Raw genomic sequence first — 21868 nt, forward strand, 5'->3', positions numbered from 1 at the left:
CTGGCCGCGTTTTCACAGCCGTTTATTTGCTCGCCAAGCACGTGTGCGCGCGTACACCCACGCAAGAGGAAAGTCGCGTGCGACGCACGTGTCTTCGACGCCTCGCGATTCGCTTCCAATGCAAGTTGCGCACGAATTGCACGCGAGTTGCTGGCGAATGTTTCGACGATTGTGTTATTTCGTTTTGTCTGGCGTGTATTCCAAGCGTGTTTATTTTCACGATATTAGAACCATTCTCTGCTTGTCTTGTGAATAATGGCAACGAATGAAGAACGAAGAATAGTTGGTTCTTACGTCTGGCCTTTGCGGTGAAATGTATATGTGTCTAACGTCGATGTGTTTTATTGATGTATCTATTCCGATTGTTCTAGTACGTATTTTGAAAAGACGATTATTGAAAGTGGTATTGTTTAAGCGATTGTTTAAGAGAACTTGATGTAAGCAAATTTAACAAAATTAAATCTAATTGTGGAATTAAATAGTCTGAAAACTTGTTATTGAGATAATAATTATGGAATATCGATCATATTTTTGCAATATGTGGTAATTGAAAGCAACGATTCACTATGACACCGAGTTAACTATTCCGCTGGAGATATTGTAACCGATAGATCCACAGATACGTTGTACATATTTGTATTAGAATTTTTAACGTGATCGAAAGCATTCGATAAGCTCTTCCCAGCAGCATTTCCGCGCGTTCGCAATTGTTCCGCAGCCGAATTCCTATTGCGGCAAAATGAGCGCGTGTCCATTCACCGAAGGATACGAGTAAGAACGCTTTTCACCGTTCGAATCCTAGAATCTCGTTGGACAGTTGCACCAATTTCAGCCACGACCCGGCCATTACCGCGACTCGTATAATACGCGATTCGCATTCAGTCGCGATCGAACGATGTGGCGGCAATTTCGAAAAGCAGCACCAGAGACGTGGCCAACGACGCTCGTTGTAATTTCAAGCGAATCTCGCGGCGCATAATAAAGCCACTTAGGTGGATGATACGACGCAAGCCATCGTGTGTCATCGTATCGCGTCTGTGTTGCGTAATGGCCAGAAATAGCACAGACGTTTCCGTTATAATTTGAGTTGAATCGCAACTGCTCGGTCACAAGATTCACTTACGAATCATTTTCTATTATTTTCGTAAATCTTCTTTCGTATAATAAACGTAAGTAATGATAAGATAACATACATATGCATTTTGTCTAGCTGAACATAGAGAAGTAATATGCATATACGTAGTTAGACAAAATTTACCTTCCTTCGGCTCTTTGTCTTTTTTTGAACATTCTCTTACGAACCTAGTTTCCTTTCAAACATTTATTTAATTACTAATTAGTAATTATTAATAATTATTACTAATTAGTAAGATTTAACAAGAATCATAAAAATCTGAACCGAATTGAATTTACAGAATTTAAGATACTTAAAGTATGTAAATAGAGATCGTCCGCAAATAAATTTTCAATTAGTTAAAAGCAGCTGGTAATAATTGCATTTCGGCATTGCTTTATCCGCATGCCAGATACATTGCGCTCAATTATGACCTCAATGCCCGCCTATTTACGGATATATTATTTATGTTGCCTCGAGACGATTTACGCTATCGTGATTTATTCAATCGTTAAACGTTACAACTAATACTAATTATCGTTTCATGGACTAGTCACCGACGGATAATTTATTTAATTCGTCCTACCGATGTTCTCGCGGCGCTATTGTATCGGTTTCGATAATTTCGCTGATTAACGTTCGGTCACGATGTTATCTAGTCAACGACACGGAACTCGCCGAGCACCCAAATCGATTTGTCTTTATTTCGCAAAATAACAGAAGCATCGTTAAATTGTAACCGAAATTACCTGTACATTACATGTATAGTTACATGCTATAGATCGCGTGTTCAATTAATTCTATTATATACCATTAAAAATACCATCTTTTTACCATCTTTTTGTGTATTTATAAATTGTTATTTGTATTTAATGAATTCAGCTAAGAAATTCTTAATTATTGTATTATATCGCTAATGTTGAAAATAGTTATTTAACCGAATAGTTTCAATATTCGGAAATGGTAAAGCAAATATTAGAGTACGACTCTCAACAAATTTGGGAAAACAATTTCGAAAGAACAATTTGATAGGAACGCGCGTAGTAGTAGCTGAAGCAGCTATGTAATAGAATCTAATAGAATGTGAAAGCGATTGTTTATTTTTATAGCTTGCGAAGTTCGAGGAAAGGAAGTTAAGAGATTTCTATGTAAAGTGGTGCGATTCACAATATGCAAAGTGCGATGCACAATATACAACGCGATTTCAAATTGTGACTTTTCCTATTCGCTAGTAACTACGCTATGCAAATAAAATTTCGAATTTCACTATCAAAAAGTACTTTATTGCTTTCTTTCAAATGATAACGATAATTTTACAACAATACTAGCAACATGAACCAAAATCGTGTTCCGAAGAGCAGACCTCTATATTTTTGATCACAAAAATTTCAAACTAGCAAACCGCAAAGACGATTGCCTCAAACCAGCTCAAACCACTTCAAACCCTCTGGTTTCAACCCCCAATTCTCGTGTCTCCTACTCGTTTCCTCTTTAATTCGCCGAAATCGTTGCTGGAACCCGTTTAATCCCTCGCAAGCCCGATATCAACCTTCTATCAAGCAGGTCCATCGTGTCACGGAATCGTTTTTCTTTCGTGCTTTACACGCGTTAAGCGTCGAGACACGCATCTGCTGGCGGATATCCTCGACACTGCTGTTTGCGAAGGTCTCGAAAACGTGAAAGGTCCGTGGGACCAGATACTTACGAGACCGCAGACGATGATTGACATCGTCATTAAGCCGAACTTCAAACGCACCCATGGCTGGTACGCGCGAACCCGTAGGCGAGCGAACCCGTGTACACGCTCGCCGTGCATCTCTTGGCCTGTGCGTGTGCATGATCGCTGGGCGAACGTTGGCGCGGTGGTTGGGACGAGGTTGAACGCGGAGGAAAGGAGATGGCGAGCAGCGATGGCTATAACCAGGGTCAGAGTCCAGAACAGGCTACGATGGTATGTGGGTGTTTAGGAGGAGAAGGGGGTAGGGAGGAGCAAGGGTGTTCTCGATATGATTAATGCTTAGCATGCGTGCTCATATGCGGAGGACAGCTGTGAGTGACTTGCACTCCGCCCAAACGACGTCCGTTCGGCCAATGCAGCTCTGTGTGCACTCGTACGTGCGCTTACGTACGCGCGCGCCTCGATTCGCGACGCCGCGCGATACTATGTCCCGAATGCGCGACGTGTTCGACACGTATTAACTCGTATTACATCTATGATGCGGGATAGCTATTGCCTCTCACAGTACTGACACCTCCACGACGACGACTCCACCTTCTCCGTCAACCGCACGCACGTATGCCAACTCTATACCAACAGTTTCGAGCTTCTCTTTCAGTGGCGTCTCCCTGTGCATGTAGGTATGTGTCATTCTCTCTCTGTCTTTGTCACTCTAGGACCTACAGGCCGTCACACCGAGATTGTATAGGACGGTGAAGTACCTGTGCGCGGGTACCGATTTAACGCGTCACCTATTTACATGTTGACGTCGAAAGGGGTCAGCGTGCCGTTAAAAAGCGACGCTTACGTACAGCGTACTACTACGGGTAGCTCGGTTCTCGTTAATCCGGCTGTTCCCTGTTGGCGAACATACAAACTTTCCCTGGTCGTTCGTTGACCGACCTTCGCGCACCGTGTACACTTTTGTTGAGGTTTTTCCCCGTTGTTTTCCTCGGCCCTTTTCTCTCCTCGTTTTCCCTCTGTTTTTTACAGCTTTGTCATTTTCACGTTTGGACCTTTCTTCTCCTCCTTCCTTTTTTTTCTCGTTTTTGTCTCTCGTCGGGAGAAAGGCGAATGATTGAAACGGCGATGAAAGCAACTGGATTTTGGCACGTTTGCTGGTTTCGGTCAGCAATTTTTATTCGATTAATTTGTTAGATGAAGAATGATTTAAAACTGTGAAAAAAGGAGCTTACGGTTTTCGTTAATGATGCTATTAAACTGCGTTCTAGGTTGTGGTATGGTTTAAATATTTCGCATCTGAAATATTCACTCCATAACATCATAACGCATTAACATTATTTGCAAACTTAATTGAATGAATTAATTAATTCTGAGACTTGAAATAAATATATAATAACTCTTACAATCAATTAAGATTAAGAAACTCAGTTTTTCTCAACTTCAACTTTTCTCAAAAACGAGATAAATATACCAAACTCACTGAAGATTCTACTTATTACTTAAATATATTATAGTATACATAATATTCACCAATTTTTTATATGCCAATACCGCACAAGTAACTACGCCCCATTAAAATATTCTTTATCCTCCCGAAAGTATGATGATCCCGAACCATCTTCGCTCCACTGTTTAAAAACACATTAACCCATGAGCACCTCAATTTTATATCCTATAAACGTTCCCCACCCCAGACCACGCTACCTAACTCTAGTCTAATATCGTGCCTCGACTCAGCTCCTTCTAATTATTACGTCATAATTAATTCCATGGCCGTGACATATTAATTCTCCGTCCACTTAGATCGCTTCCCTCGTTCTGCGTTTTTCTCTTCCACTTAACCAGCATCGAGAGTTCGTATATTGCATCGCGTCGCTGTCGTTGTACCCATAAATTATATCGAACGAACACGTAGCAACGAAAAGGCACGAGGAAGGAAGGAAGGCGCGCGTAAACTATTAATCGATATTCCATTTGCATCGACTTCTGTGGGACACGCGTCGCGTCGCGGGTTTGAAACACGATGCGAACGAGCGACTTTTTTTTCACGCGCGTTATTGCATCGGTCACGCAGCGTTAACGATCAAGGAACATTGCAATGACTCGCGAAAATATTCGAACACCTATGTATGTTCAAAAGAGTAGAAGACCGATGATGTTTATGAAAAATTGAAATCTGCCCCGTCATGTACATTACCTTTTTGCTATGAACGCATTTTTTGCAAAGATTAGAAATTAAAATGATAAAATTTTAATTAAAAATAGAAGATTTGCATTTCTCCAAAGATCATGAAAGTGAAACATCGGTTGCTTGAGAATTGAACAACCGAGTATTAATCGTGTATCTGCGTAATGAAATTAAGAAACGATTAAAAAATGAAGTAGATTAGCCTGACTTCTGAGAAGCTCATATAATACAATAGACTGCCTGAAACGCGCGTGACGTTCTCGCACGACAGAACTCGCTCCGCATCGAGTTTAAAACGCGGATGAATTCGCTTTGACTACCTTTGGGTGCGCGCGAGCGCACAAACTCGAGGACAAACGAGCCCCTGTTTCTGCCAACACTTTCTCGTGGCTTCGCTAGAGTCTCAGATGGAAAGATTGTGCCCGTAATTACATTGCTGGTTGTTTTAACGCTGACGAGGAAAGGGAACGTGCGCGGCCCGGCAAGAAATGATATCGATCGTAATTCAAGAGCGCGCGGGAGTTGGCCGTTACGCGATACAAAAGAACAGTTTTACGGCTGTCGGGGTTATTACCTCTCTCGTCGGCTTCTTTATGCTACGCGTCATTAGAAGTCAAATGGAACGAGAAATATGGGAACGGAGAGTGGTCTTCCGCAAAGTAGGCAGTGCTTAGAGATCGGTGCATGATTGAAGGACGTATGTGATGGAGAACGATGCGTGGTTCCAGGTTATCTGGATCGTTAAAATATTTTGCTTATTCGTTGTGTATATTAATCTTTTTATTGTCGTACTCTTTAGTTTGGACATGACTCTGAAGGTTATTTAAGCATTCTCTATAAATATCTCTGCCATAACGAAAAATTGATTCTTTTAGTAAAATTATTGTCGACTACTCGATAATTGGGCTGTATATTGTACATTCGTATTTAGGTTCCTATTATGCACCCGTGAAGTTGCTACAACAAACGAAGATGTTGTACTCGAAGCAGATTATATAAATGTCGGAACATACGATTTAACGTAGAGATTTTTCATTAGAAACTGAATCTCAAAAGGAAGATTGAGAAATGCCACCGATGATAATGTTTACCAGGAGCTATTAGTGAAAATAATTCAGAACGAACGGCGAACAAAATAACGTTTCAAACGAAAATAAGCCGTTTTACCATTATTCATCGTTCGACTAAAATAAAAAATATAAGGCAGACGTACGAATGAGTTTTGTACAAGATAAACGTTATATATTAACGTTATATATAAACTTAGAAGATTGACTCGTTACAAAATATTTCTTGGAAAATATGGTCAAGGAAAATATTTTTTTATCACTCTGTACTCATCCACTAAAATTATTCAATTTCTGCTCGAAACAGTTTTACCTGTCGTCAGAAATAAAGGGGATTATTAAGTTCTGTTTTTAATGCTACGCTTTGATTATGGTAACTAGGCCAAGCTGTAACTTTCCTGTAATTGGATAAGAGAAAAGAGAAATTGGCGAAAAAGAAATTTGCATGATGTAATAATCTTTATCTCGCTGCAACATAATTCTGTTACAGCAATTCTTCATTAAATAAAACTATGTAATTTATTTGAATAAATCTATTTTACAGTTATTTTACGTCTTATAAAATACTATCTTATAAAATAGATACATGTGAAGATACTTTAATGCAGAAAATTGTTTGCGAAACATTCGTTATTGATTCTCCTCTCTTAATTTCGAAATAATGAAGCAGTTTTGTACATCAGTTCTCGGAAGTTGTTAGTCATTTCGATTATGAAACATCTCATACTCTTATAATATTCACTGCATCTAATTTCTCCAATTTTTTATAATATTCACTGTACCTAATTTTTCCAATTTTTTGTAATATCCATTCAATCCAATAAAATACTTCATTTTCATGGAATGTTTAATGGGACTATTCTACTCGAGCAAGTTAATAAAAACAGCTAAAATTCAAACAATGGAATAATCATTATTATTACAAAATAGAGAATTATAAAAAATAACCGTATATTCTCGATGGATGTAAAGATACAAAATCCTGTTAATTCTCAGCAAAAAGATCTAGCTATATTTTTTTTAAAATTGAGACGGTCCGTAGGAATGGAATTCGTACAATGTGTATTGTTCCATTGGTACCGGACTGACACGGTTATCTGGCAGAATTATGTCATTAGGCTGGTGAAGTAGGCCATCTTTTTCAAGCACAGAGCATCCTTGAAACGGGGCACCATCCAACATGACTTACACCACCAACATAAACTACACACAAAATCCATTTAAGCGTTCTTGAGTAAAAAGTTATTCGTAAAAACGGAAAGAGTTTCAACAAACGCGGGATACAAACAGCTCTCTCGAGGAGGTGGTTCACAATACGTTCTAGAAGAATAGGAAAAAGGGGAAAGAACGAAAAGGAAATAGGAAATGGGAGGGGGTAGAAGGAAAAAAGATTCCACTTTATTCTTTCGTGTTTCTCTGTATTCACTCTGCGTTCTCGCTCGATTGTTTGTCGTGCTTGTTTCGGAGATTGATTCGAAAAGATTTACAATCCCTTTATCCAGAGATTGTTGGCTGTACGTGTATATGCAACAATGGCGCACGATAGTTCCGTAGCGAAAGCAAACGGAAGCTGGTGATACTTGTTTGTTATTAGCAATATCTTCGAGAAGTTTTCCACTTGCTTACCTAGGAGAAGGATCGATAGAGCGAATTTCGCGAGGAAGGATTATTTGTTCATGTCTTACTCCTTTCCATTTTTATTTCTAAGACGAAATTAAACAACGTCGATGTAGATATAAACACCATAGTTAATAAAATGTGGTAAAGCTGACGCGGAAACGATGAAACGGACTCTCTTTTCATTTCTATTTAGATGTTCCATTTAAATATTCATAGAATAAAGGAAAATATAACATCCGATTTTCCCCTAAAATAATTGGTTTTTATGAGTTAATAGTTTCTATCGAATTGTAGTAGTTCACATCGCAATGAAGCTCGACAAGCTTAACCAACAATAAGGGGAACTCAACCTAGAAACGGTAAGAAGCGAAACGAAGAAACGTGATTATATGTTGTGTATAACATATTGGATGGTAACTATGAAAAATTATAACCGGTCACCAATGCTGCTCCGAACCATTCATCCTATAACATGACTGAGCACCGGGAAAACCAAAAAGCATGCGGTCATCGGATACGGTTTCTGTAGTATTTTCCAGAATGCGAACAGCGCGCAATGGAACTTGAATACGTAGTTATAAAAAGTCGATGGCCAGTTTCGACACGAAGTATCCATTGTAAAGGAATTTTCTACGGCACATTAGCATCATGTCGGCACAAAATGCTTGAATGTCAACAGATTTTTCAATTTTATCAGCAATTTTCCAAATGATTTATAGATCGACTGCTGAAATCACAGAGTACGTATGGTACCGATAATAAATCTAATACGACAGGTGTTTTAACGACGCAGCCTACATCTTTCTTTCTTTTTCTTTCTTCAAACGTCTACAAAGGGAGGAAGTTGACAAATTGATAAAGCTGCACAAAAAGTTGCGCAAGCAAGGAATTAAGAGGATGGATATTGATCAATTTTTAAATAGCATATAGCATTCTGTTTCATAAAAGTGCTCGAAGATATATCGTTTTATATCTCAACGTTGAATATCGACTATCAAGGAAATTAGAATAGGAGTTTCATAGACAACCATGAGAGGTTATTGATCATGTCGACAAATATTGACGATGCTTTCCACGTTGTTATTCCCTATATTTTCGATCTCTGAAGTATTTATGGTCATTTTACTTGCAAAAAAATATGATGCAGATGAAAACACGTGAAAGCACGTAGTGTTCTTACAAAATGTGAAAAAGCTTTTATAGAAATTTGACTAATTGTAAAATGGAATTAATTCGAGTAAATAGCTTGCTGTACATAAAAGTATCATCGAATAAAAAATATCATCGAATGTCAATAACATTTTAACATGACGAAACGTACCTTATATTTTATATAAAATCACAATATTCGAAGCTCTTTAACTTAAATTTTAAAAAAGAATTCTTTGATTCAAGACGCGATTCTTTACGTATATTGAGACTGGAATTCTCTAAAATCGAAGCTACGATATATTTTTTAATAAAGTAGCGAAACAAATGAACGAATTTTTCCTCAAAATCGAGCACCTCGGATAGGTTATTTTCTCTGCCACGAGCATGCCGTTTCGATCAACGGATAAAATAAATAAACGATGGAAAACGTGACCGCAAGTCGAATTCAACGAAACAAAAGCGGCTTTGCTTCCCCGATTAAACAGCACAGACGACGATCGTGGAGAGATTTTAACTGAAAAAAAAACTTTGCCGCCCCTCCGCCCTCCGTGGCGCCAATGCATATCTTAAACAATAATCAGACACACGTTACGCCGAAGAAAGTATTTTCGCAAAGAAAGCATTTAAAAAACTCTACGAGACCGTGTTTCGAACAAACACAAAGCTAGAACGAAATACGTTAGGCCATAGGAACAGAGGAGGAAAGAAATCAATGCTTTCTGTACCCTTTTTGCTTCCTTAGCTGCTTGCTAAAAAGGTCTTAATTTAATGACGTGTTTCTTTTAGCACCTTGCTACCTCCACTGTTTCTTTGCTCCCACACTAATGATACAAAACGAGATGAAATTCTGGTTATTTTTGAAAGCTACTTCTATTGAATTTATTCATCTTTTTACGACGGCTTTAATAATCACTTTATAAATTAATCGTAAATTTATAAACTAAAATTGGAAACGTTAAAGAGGAACATATCGGATTGACAATTATTCATAAATTTGAGTAAAGTAATAAACATAAAATCATCCTAAAAATCGTTATAAAGTTCATTAAAGCATGCGAACATATATAGATATAGATATAGATATAAGTATGGTAACCTTTGTATGGAGGACAAATAACGATTCGCGTGCGCGCGAACGTCAAAGTCGATTAAACGTTCTTATAGGCGATACCACGTAAATACACGCGTTACAACGGCGAAAATTATACGGAGGGTACCACATACGATCTGCGGTAAATCTATAGCTCACAAACAGGAACGCGAATTATAACTGGTAAGCTACAGTCTACTAAATTTCAATGATTTTTAGTTTTATGTAATATTTACATTTGTATAATTTTTATTTTTATGGTTCTTTCAAAAGTACTCTTCAAGACATCGTACACATTCAAAGTTTAACTTAATTAATTTTTAAAGTACGTAATAAAAGTAACCCATAATATTACTTTTCTTTATTTTTTTTTTCATTATCTCTTGTAATAACCTCTTGTAATCATCGCCTCGGTACCAATATCGATCAGCATAACCACGATGGTGAAGGTTAAAGGAATTCGAGTGAAGGTTAAAACACCGAGACGTTGCGTCGTCGAGTAAAAGTGAAAAAGCTAAAGTGTAGAGGGCAGGCAACCATAAAATTTCGAGAACCCTGCCTCATGTCTGTGTGGATCTTATTTATGGTTGTAGACCTTTGCGAGGTAGGTATAGGCAGGAACAATAACCAATCAATTAAGTGTACTTCTACCTCTTCGTTCAGGCACCAAGGAAGAGAATTCCCGCCATAGTGACTGTCTTCGAGAAGTAAACAGTTCCATTCTAACGTTGGAAGCAGAAACATGTATACATACGTAGATGTTTTCAAAGAACGAAAATACGTCCAAGCGTGCGCGAATCTTGAAAACAAAAAATATTTACGATCGGTCGCTGTGCAAAATGTGTTACAGTTTCTTCTAACGTGATCGTTAAAGTGGCGTGTTTATTTGACGACAAATAGAACGTGAAAGGATGATCTATTCAACATTCGAAAGTGCATATAAGAACACGTATGTATTTCTAAAAAGTTAATTTTATTTCAAAATAGACATGTAGATGTATAAGTGTATTCTTACAGATATTTCAACATAAAGTTTTATAGAAAATTTCGACGTACATAGTACTTGCTTGTTTCGAAGACTTCATCTTACACCATCTTATTATATGACCCATAGAAATCCGTGTCAGAGAATTCAGAGTATACGGCGTGTTGGTACAAGTCCAGCTTTGCACGCGGTGTGGAATATCTGAATAATATAGTTGCTATATTGTGTTTAAATTGCGGCGGTATTGCGTCTGACTTGTGTTTGAATATTTGACGTACGTGCCGTGTGTTTTCGTGTATATATATAACAAAACGTTTGGATAGTATAAATCAAATATAACGTACACTATACATGGCTGTTATGGAAAGTGACTTATGTTCCATTTGGATGTTTGAATTGTGAATCTGCTGGACTCGCAAGTTAAACAAAAATATTCCTTTCATCGGTTCACGTTGAGAATAATTCCGAATAATTGAGGTACTAGTACCGGAAAGCAGAATTCCTACGGTCCATTAGATTTATTGCAATGTTATTACGTTAGCGTGAAAAGGTACGACGTCCTGTAATATAGAGAAGTGTAAGATAAGTGGATTACAAAGAACCGAACAGGAGGTAACGACTGGAGCCAATTTTCCGATACTCCTAATTGACGTTCGTTTAAATCAATTAAAAAAAAGGAAGCCTCGTAATTGGCTGAACCTTAAAATCTGATTTCAACCGCGTAAAAGTGGCTGGAATAAAAGTTACTTCACTGGCTTACTATACTGCCTCTACCGGGTTTAATCACATTTTTCGTTGTACATTTAAATTGAAAAAATATCTGGTAAGTAGAGATCGATATTTGTAATATTCTATTCTCGCGTTCATCGTAACTTTTACTATATTAATTTTCATTTTAATTTCAGTACAATAAACTAACATACACGTTTAAAAGTATAGAAATTAATAAAAAGGTACGGAAATTCAATGTATAAAATAGTGGTGCAGGAAGATTACTCTTTCAAAAGAAATCCGATATCAGAAACAGAAATACTCTTATAAATATTAGCCTTCTGATATATTTTCTCGGTTCACAAAAATATCCTTCTCATACACAAATAATATCTTCTATTTCGATACTAAATTCCATCTTTGAAAGTAACTATCTCGCTTATCCCAAAAGGTGAATTCATCAAGATAGAACATGAATCGTGCAGATTCAATAATAATCTTCAATAATCCGAATTACCGTAAATCCTGATAAATTTCTAGCCATTTAAATTAATTTCCTGGAAAAGCAAATCGCATTAAAAACAAGCTCTAACGGTCCATCGATATTCGTTGATCCCTTTGACGATGATTCGAAATAAATTAAAGGTGAAATCTCATCGAGAGGCGTAAGAAAGAGGAAAAAAGTAGAGTAGGACGAAGGCAGATTACGTGAAATCGGGGGTATCGCGGTGATCGAATTCGATTTGCAATGTACAAGGATCGGGTCGGGAGTCGGGCCAATTGAAAATAGTTCGGTTTCAATCCAACCCATCTCGGAACTTCCCGAATGCTCCTGAATAAACACTGACTTTCTGTGCGCGAGGCTGAAATCAATTCAACGGAACAACCGAGGCGTGTTAAAGGTAGCTTGAACGCGACAGAGAAAACGGACGCGGCCATCCACTAGTCAGATAAGGAGGCAGAGCGGGAAAATTTGAACGGAAGGACCGCGAGAAGATCGAAGAAGAACGAAGTCAAGAACCGTCGACGCGTTCTATCCGGTTGAATAAAAAGCATCGCGTCGGCCAAACGAGATGGAAACTTACCGCTTCTTCTGCGCCCATCCCGAATCGCATTTCGGTTTCGCTAGCAGGGAGAAACCTCCTGGAAATCTTGTTGCGCATGCTATCGATAATGCATCCCCCTAACACCGACTTACTGACGCAAGAACCAATGCACTCGTGCCACTTCGTCGATTCTCACGCGGTAAACTCGCGTAACAAATCCCTCCATTCACCGGATAACTGGTTGTACGATCCTTTCTTTTTGAATAATCTTCGAATTGGATGAAACGGTTCGGATGAAGATATAATAAATTCCGTATTTTTTAATTGGTTTTAGTTTTAGTTAGGAATTCTTCTAATGATGTTTTCGGAATAAAGTAAATTTTTTTACTCGTGAGATTTGGTACATCGGTGTATATTAATCGCTATTTGATAGAAGAAAAGAATCATATTTAATTAAAGAAATAAATCCTTCGAGACGTAGAAGATAGAATACACAGAAAAATATCTGTGCCATTCGTTAAATATTTACGAGAGCTCTGCAAGAGACAAAAACGATATCGAATAGTAACTCACGTTTTTTAAATTATCGAAACATAAAAGCGCGTATCGATATGATTGAACACGCTTGCGATCGATGCGCTAATTTAATAATCCAAAAAAGGAAGAATGGAAGACTGAAATACAGAAACAAAGGGAACAACAGTAACTGAGGCAAAACTATTATAGCCGGCGTATTGTTTGGTGTCTAGCAGTAGAAGACAGCTCGCACCATTAGACCGCGTTGTGTTTCGACTCCGACAAATATTTGCCGACGGTGAAACAGGAAGACTGACATAGAACGCGTCGTGCACACAATGGAAAAACCAGCGTTGCTTCGCGATATAAGGATCGATAGCGTGTCGGTTATTTATATCATGCTCGTTAATCCATCCCGCGATCCGTCGTGCGACCCGATAATGCGTATAATTCGACTATCGGTAAATCGTTGCCAAGGTTGGTCGAATAACCGCGCGAGATGGACGACATCGAAAAGCGCGATGGCGGATCCGGTCTGGTAGCCGACGACACGAACATCTGTAACATGCCCGCGTTGCGAAGAGACACGGAAGATATACGACCAGCTTCGTGCGATTGTCGGATTCTGTTCAAAAGTGAGGGAAAATTTGTTCTATAGAAGCGAACACAGAGGAAAAATGTTACTTGTTAAAAATTCCACCGACTATCATATTGTATCGTATAAACGCAGTAGTATATGTATATTATTTTATTTCTCGAAGTTATTTTGACGTTTATTTTATTAGTTCGCGTATAATACCTTTTTATTGACTGAAATAACCCTAACTATACGGATTATTTGAATTTTCTTCTGTTTTTGATATTCTTCCTCGTTGAACCTGATGCCGAATTTTCACTGTTTCGAGAAACTCGGCAGATGGACGTTGCTTTCATACTCGTTTTGTATGCGACAAGCGAAACAATGTAAATTCGGCTTAAAGTACGCGATATTTTCTCATTCCTTCGTTATTAGGTACATTAAGGACTAATGATGTCTCTATAGTATACAACAAGTTTAATTATTTTGTGCAAAATTCGAGATTGAAATGAGATGTTGAAACTTAGGTCCCCCATCTTGTCATAAATTTGCTTTGCCACGTCGTCGTTGGCTGAAAAGGGAGATTGAAATAAACTGAAGGGACGATGGACTGTCAAATAGCAAACGTCACTGAACATGACTGATCATTTGAGTTTAGCAAAGGCATGACTTACCAAAGCAGTTGCTTTTACACAGAAGATTGCAATTTCTGCTCGCTTTGATTCGTCGAAAGGGCGCGGGACACTATCGTACAACGTGAGACGCTCACTAATGACTGGTTCTTTAGAGACACGGATCTTTCATGCTTCTATGCTTCTGAGTTACATCGTTGTACTATACAATGCTGTTCATTGTCGTGTACAATGTTTTCAATGTTCTTACGTCGTTAATTTTTGTACTTCTTTTTTGCAACAGCATGATGCTGTTTTAGCTTCCATATTACACCGCGTCCCAGTTTTTTCCCGCCTGAAAATATCGTGTCACATATTGCACGATTTCTCATTTTTTCTACTTGCTTCCGAAAGATTTTTACGATTTCGAGACATCTTACCATTTTTAATTCCGCTATAGCGGCATAGACGGGTTCTCCAGGACAATGGAAATTAAAAATTTCCTCACTTCCGCTTAAACCGAACTTCGCTAAACTTGTGCTTAATCGAGCAGTCGTATACTTTAATAAAAAAATTTTCCGTAATTCGATGTATTCAATGGTGTACTGACATTACATTTCTAAACATTATATACCTTCTATTTATGCTTAATAAGTGACGAACAAACTAGAAGAAATATTCGACTCCTCCATTTGCTCCTTTCAAACATCCTTTGCTAACACAAGTTATTACGACAATGTTGCTTATTCTCAAGAAGATTCTTCTCCGCTTATACACATATACTGTTCTCCCTATTTTGACGTTCATTTCTTGCATGCCTGACTATACTCCACAAAATTTCCTAGTTGCTAGCACACGATCATAGCCAATTCGGATGTAACTCGAATATACTCGAATATAACATCTCAACATTTTCAACGGACGAATAACTAAACAGCGAGGAAGAAGCATTTATTCTTCTTGCTTCCTGATGGTTATGGGTCTTGCGAAACTCCTGCAGCGCATAAGTATGCATTTCTGCAGCTTATTACACGTATAAAGTATCCGATTTAACGTCGCGCTTTATCTTTCTTTCATCCCTTCCTTTCGTTCTTCCGGCGCCGTGGCTGAGAACCGTCGCCGGCCGCCAACCTCCTTCTTCTTCTGCTACGTTTCGTTCGTTCCGCGGTTTCGTCTCGCTTTGTTCACCCGGTTCGGAGGCCACAGCGTGCTCCTCCTGACCTCTTTCTTCCCTTTTCGTACCGGGAGAAATAATTTAATTCGTATTACGGCCGTTACCGCGGCAAGAAAAGCCACATTGTCGGCGCGTAGATGTTCCGCATTTGAAATCGAGAGAAGAAAGAGGAATTCGTTGGTTGGTTACTGCCGTCGCTGCTACTGGCTGCTGCTGGCTGCTTGGTTGCTTGGTTGCTCGTTGGTGGCTCTTTTCACGCGGCGAAGAAACAGCCTGAAAGAAAAGGCTGCTGCGGTTCTTGCCTCGTAATAGACGTTGCAAACCGAGATTCTCAGAATTTCTACTGATGGAATATGTCGAAAATAGAGGACTTTTGAATAAGGCTTTGATTTCGTACACTGGGCTGCTCGTGTGTTTGTAAATGCGCCAACCGCCACGATAAGGTTTTGTTTCGAGGTGTGCTCTTTCCACCTCTCTCTCTCTTTTTCTCTTTCTTTCTCTGTATAGGTCCATGGCTTGAAAGAGCTTCTTGTTGTTCGAGTTAACTTAATTTTCAATTTTTTCCTTTTTCGTCTCTCTTTCGTTCGAATTTTTAAACAAAGGCACAGACGGCTGACAAGACCGTAGAACTGGCATCTTTGATTCAAATTTTACTGCAGGCTGTAGACTATATCGGGGAAAATGAGCATAAATGTGGAAGAATTGCGGTTTGAGAAAAATATGCTCCAAGAAATGGGAATTTGATGTATTACCCAAGAGAAATATAAACGTTTTACCGCGTTTTACTCGTTAGTTTCAGTCATGAAACGAGCTACATAGCTTTTTTAATTTGTTTACCAATTATTACGTGTGTCCAAGTCCTTTCAATTTGTTTTTATTTCTATAACTATTTACTGTATAGGTGTAGAATACCACGATGGCATTAATTAATGTGTAATAAGATGTGCTTAGCAAGAATGATGTACGAATTCACTTGAAATATCGTTGATTTCCGTGAAATAGATGGAATTAACTGTACGCAATTGGGTGTAAAGTTATATTTTCGCGCCTCAGCAATAATTGGTTCCATAATGTCCACCAGCGAAACTAGCAAGAGAACTCGATACAGGCTATGCTGTGTCTTCTTCGATGACACCCATTACGAGCTCTTCGTTAGTAAGCCACGGTAATTAATTATCATGCTCCTATGAAGCTGGCGAACGCTACAAAGAGAAAGCGTATCCATGCCTGATTTCTCCGCTTGGTAACAAAGCGAGAAGTGCCCGCGTTAATTATTTATTTGACCGCGAAAACACGAATCGAAGTCTCTGTTCTAATTCATAGCTCTATCATTTCTCTACTGTGACATATCGTAATAACATTATATAAAATATTTTTTTTATCATGAAATGATATCATATATTACGTATTGCATGTGCAACTAAAAGAATGATACATGTATGGACAGAGGGATTCTTTGAACGTTTTCGTTAACGCGTGGATAAAGAAAGAACTTATATTATCATTAGACGAAATTATTGTATTCATTATAGAAAAGAAGTTATACTTCATACATTTTTTTTATTTATTTATTTATTTAAATTTTACAATTTGTCCAGTGGGACATTTGATAAAATATTATAGCTGTAAATGATAAAATATGGCATGTGGATGGTTACCCCCAGCGGGGCTCCATCTTCCAGGTTTTATTGTGTTTCTATTGTGAGATCTGCAGGATGCTTCTTCTTCAGTCTTCTTTCTATTATGGTTTAATACTTCATACATTAAATAGTAACTAAAAATTAGATTAATACGATCGCATCTTTATAGAAATAAATGAGCATAAATTCAGTGATCAAGTAATATCCGGCTTAAGGGTGCTTATTAAATAATTAATCAAACTTCCATAAATGTTGATTAAAGTTAAATAATTAATAGGTTCGGGGAAGTTGTTTGTTTGCAGGACGTAAGACCGGTAGAACTTATCCGCTGCATTACACATGCCGTATCTATAATAAATTAGGTCTGCATTAACGTGGATAATGCACAGATTACAACCTACTTTCCATTTTAAACTATAATCTGCTGATTAAGAATTCCACGTAAGCGCAACTCGATATCGGATCCTATAACCGGTTTTGTTCTCTTTGTCAATATTCGTCATATCATTTAGCATTAAATTACGAAAACAATGAACAGAATAATAACATGAAAAATCCAAGGAAAGAGATTGAAGATAAAAGAATATTTCTTTTTACTTTCTAAAATCTTATTCTCCCGAATAGTTGAGAAAATTAGTTATACACTCATAGAGATAGACCTTCTCTAGTGATTAAAACGAACAATCGGGTATAGTACGAAGGAAACGAGATAAAGGAAATTAAGGAAAGATTTATTTAATAGAGGCTGGTCTGGGCAAAGGGTTGTTAGGCCTAAGATAAGAGCATCGTTCAAAGTCAACGGTTGAGTGAGAACATGTGGGAAAAAGAAATTGCTGGAAATCCCGTCACCGGTGATTGCTTAGGCGAAATAAGGCGGGCGCATCTGTGCAGAATGTTTATGACTCGAGACATCTGCTTGACAGACGTTATACTTTCACGGGTACTTTCCCGTGTACGTCGGCAAAATAATGGTCGTCAAAGTTTATGAAGTTTTGTGGCTTATGGAAGGTCCCAACCGTTGTTCAATTTTTCTTCATCCTCGATGAACTTTTTGAAAGAGTTATTCCGAAACCACGAACGTACCAGGCGATTTAAATCGAGTTAGCTGAACAACTAGGTATGACATATCACATTTGTTGCTTCTTTATCAATCGACATCCCAAATAGAATGAAAAAGATAATATATTTTGTATAATTATACATTATGTGAAATATCTCTAAAACTGAACTTCCTTGCCTTGATAACGATCTACAAGTCACAAAGTAAAAACCACTCTTCTTTTTGTTACATTAAAAAAAGAAAAATAGACTCTGCTCTAATTTAAGAGACCGCAAATGTTGCGGAGAGAAGATAATTCAAGATGTCCGATAGGGAAATGTAAACCATGTGGCATTGTACGTCTTTAGAATAATTAAATACCTCGATTGGAAAGATGTTCCTCGATGTTGGAAGGCTAGATTACCCTCGTAAAATCCTATTTTCTCAGGCTTTTCGATTTTGCCCTATAAATGAGTGCTTGCTATTCCTTGAAAACAGTCCATTACAAGACGGAGGAAGGGATGAGAATAGATATCCTCGAAAGACCTCGAGTCCTTGCGAGCTCACGTCCAATCAGATTCGATCGATAACTCTCAGATGTTATTCGTGATAGCGTATTCAATTAATATGGCTATGAAAGTGGAAAGCACTTTGTTATGACTTTGGGCAATATCTGCGAGTCTCTTATTGCATACCCGTCTGCTATAGAAACTCTGGTAGATCTTCACTGGCAAAGATAAAGTGCTGGTATTTAATGCTCGGAATTTTAATGATAATTTCCATAAGCTCATCACAATAATACATTCTAAAATTTAAATTCGAATTTAAGTAATCAAAATTTTTATAAGTCACATTTACAATTCTATATTTTTCATATTTTATATTTAGTGATATTTACTGTAAATAAACAGCAGGGTTGAACAAATTTTTAGTGATTACTAGTGATTTTATCAAATAAATATGTATATATTTTATATTCCTTTGCAGCACGAGATTGCGTTCGATATTATTGAAAATAAAAATTAATAAATATAGGAATTTAATAAATAAATTGCAAACGTCCGCTAAATAGTGATCGAATATTCTGGAAATGTAGTATTATCAACGTTTTTGCGTTACCGTGATATGATTATGGCTTGAATAAACTTGGTAGTTTCTGTTGTATTGTTTTTAAAGTTAATGGGAGTACGATCTCGTAAAGAGAGTTTACGCGACAATATTTTATTAGCTTTTCGTCCTGTACAAATTCTGCAATTTATACGGTATTTAAATTTGCCGGCTTTATTAATAATATTTAATGAAATTTTGTATGATATTGTTATGTGATAAAATGTCAAATAAAAGAGCGCATTTTATGTAGAACGGAGATTATCGTGTCCAAAAACGAACAAGTTGCTAGAATACATAAATGAGAGTGTTCTGCCATAAATCACATTACTTAAAGTTCACTTTAGTTATTAGTATTAAGGTAAAAGGTAGAAGGTCTCAATTGTTCTACTTATAATCTTCATACATTGTTTAGCTCTAATCTTCTGTTTTATCGTGCTCCCGGTAGTTTGTTTATTTGTTGCAGTTGTTTTAACTTGTTTTTAAATTTTTGCACTTTTAAACTCACAGCGCATTAATACTGCTCATCTTATAACCAAACTTAAGCTAAATCAAATTTTAATATTTTTACAATTTATTGTACAAGTTTAGAACATTTTTCTAAGACTTAAACTCCTCTTTCACCATTGCTGCTGATAATAAAAATAGGTCACGCTCAAAAAAAAATTATCCTTTTGAGGCTATATAATCTCTTCTAAAATTCGTCCATCCCTAATCGCGATATTCTTCCACAAGAAAAACTTAGAAAATCAACAAATACTTCGTTTAAGGTACACTAAGTACTCGCTCATTTTTCACGCGAGTATACATAACACAAACACTGTGCAAATCTATAGCGCAAGATTTATCCCACAGAATTAATCTATGGTAAAAAGTAGCACTCGCCAACCTAGCCAGGCAAATAAATCTTGGTCACGAAGTTGGAGAGAAGAAAAGGTAGCTCTCGACCGGGTCTCGATTTTCTTATCTTCTTCATGGCACGTCGAGGCGGCTCCGAGTTCCGCTCACCTGAAGTTTCGTGGTGCCGTAGTTCCGTTCCAGTTCTCAAGACAAACGATTCTACCCCGATCCCACCTCTGTTCGCGAGCATAGCTTGATGTTGTCACCGATTTCGTGTTACGAATCGCACAGAATAGAACAGTTACCTTATCGACGTTCGATCACAAATCGTGATTCGAGCTCGACTTACTCCCAACATAGCGAACGTACGGGGTTTCAATATACGTTTCGTTACGTTTTCCAAGGGAAAATCGAGCATTGTAGCAGTTTTCCCGCGAATATTCAGCACCAAATTGAAAGCAGCCGCCACGAAAAGCGGCTTACTCGACGTATAACTCGCGAATAGATTTCGACCAGGCCCCTTTGTTCCCATTAATAGAAAGTTTTTTGTTTCGCTGTTTGCCGAACCGTGCAACATAGAATGCCACGTATCGCAGCCGTTTCTCGGTCCCTTTTCGTTCCTGTCTCTCATAACCGGACAGGGGAAAAAGCTCCCCTTTGTCCGGTCGGTACTTTCGCGTGGACGTTTGCTCAGTAAAATAGAATTCGCGAACACCCAGAAATCCTCTTCGAACCCGATGAATTATTTACGCGGTTCTAGTTTAAAAATTCTTGTCTCCGGGGATAAGTAGACTTGCGTCTGTTGATCTTCTTTGCGGAGTCGATACTTGTTGCGGATTCACTTGTAAGTTAGCATTATACTAAATTAGTAGTAGGTTTGTGGATTAGGTGACATATAGGAATTATTCTTTTTTCTTTCAGATTAGAATGACAAACGGAAAGGATAATATATTTGACATTTTATTTATTGGAAATCGCGACGTATAGTGTTCTACCGTGTCATTGTGTGACTGTATGATTGTTAGGAAGAGGAAATTTATAAGGAATAGATGTATAACTCCCTCAGAAGGTTTAATAAAGTTATACGCATTACCTTCCTTATTTTTATAAAATTAATGAAAATGTACTTCTTTGCTATCAATTTTATAAATAAGATATTTTATGAGCTATTTTAAGTAATAACATTTTGGAGAACGTGTGATACAAAGATATAACACCAAATTGACATAAAACATCTTAGATTGTTATAATTTATTTATCAACAATCATCAATACCATTAACGTTTTTCCTTTGGTTTCTATTTCAGAATATTCCCTCGGCAAAGTGACGCTCAAGGCGGTCACGGATTTCTCGCTTCTGTCTAAATTAAGGGTAAGCGTTTCTTATTCTTATATTTACATTTATATGTACGACTGTGTTAGCCCACGAAAACAAGGTTGGAAAACAACCGGTTCCAATTTGTTCGAGAAAGTTCGTGGCCAAGCCGTTTCACCCCGGCGGTTTTCTTACTCTGAAACGATTAAGTCGATAAATTCCAAAGTTTCCTTCCTATTCGATGGCTGTCCTAGTATTTGTATTTCAGTATACCATTTTGCATTTTACTTGCAGCATCTACTTCTCCCTCGTCTTTTGCGAAGCCGACCGACGAGGTTGATTTTCTAAACATAGCAGTGAAATTTTTCTTTTCCCGATAAAAAAAGAAAAAAGAG

General features: G+C 37.7%; 1 protein-coding gene across 7 annotated transcripts in view; it reads left to right on the forward strand.

Moving 5' to 3' along the window:
- Positions 1-21868, forward strand: part of LOC122568583 — a 214563-nt gene that overhangs the window by 160489 nt on the left and 32206 nt on the right. For 6 of the 7 annotated variants that reach the window (XM_043728484.1, XM_043728486.1, XM_043728481.1 and 3 more), the window contains one exon: positions 21466-21530. The gene's annotated coding sequence lies outside the window, so the exon portion shown is untranslated. Of the gene's footprint in view, positions 1-10512; positions 10862-21465; positions 21531-21868 lie in introns of those variants that run through there. The other variant, XM_043728487.1, reaches the window with a different exon arrangement.

This window comes from Bombus pyrosoma, linkage group LG6, assembly GCF_014825855.1.
Source record: "Bombus pyrosoma isolate SC7728 linkage group LG6, ASM1482585v1, whole genome shotgun sequence".
Classification (NCBI taxonomy): Eukaryota; Metazoa; Arthropoda; class Insecta; order Hymenoptera; family Apidae; genus Bombus; species Bombus pyrosoma.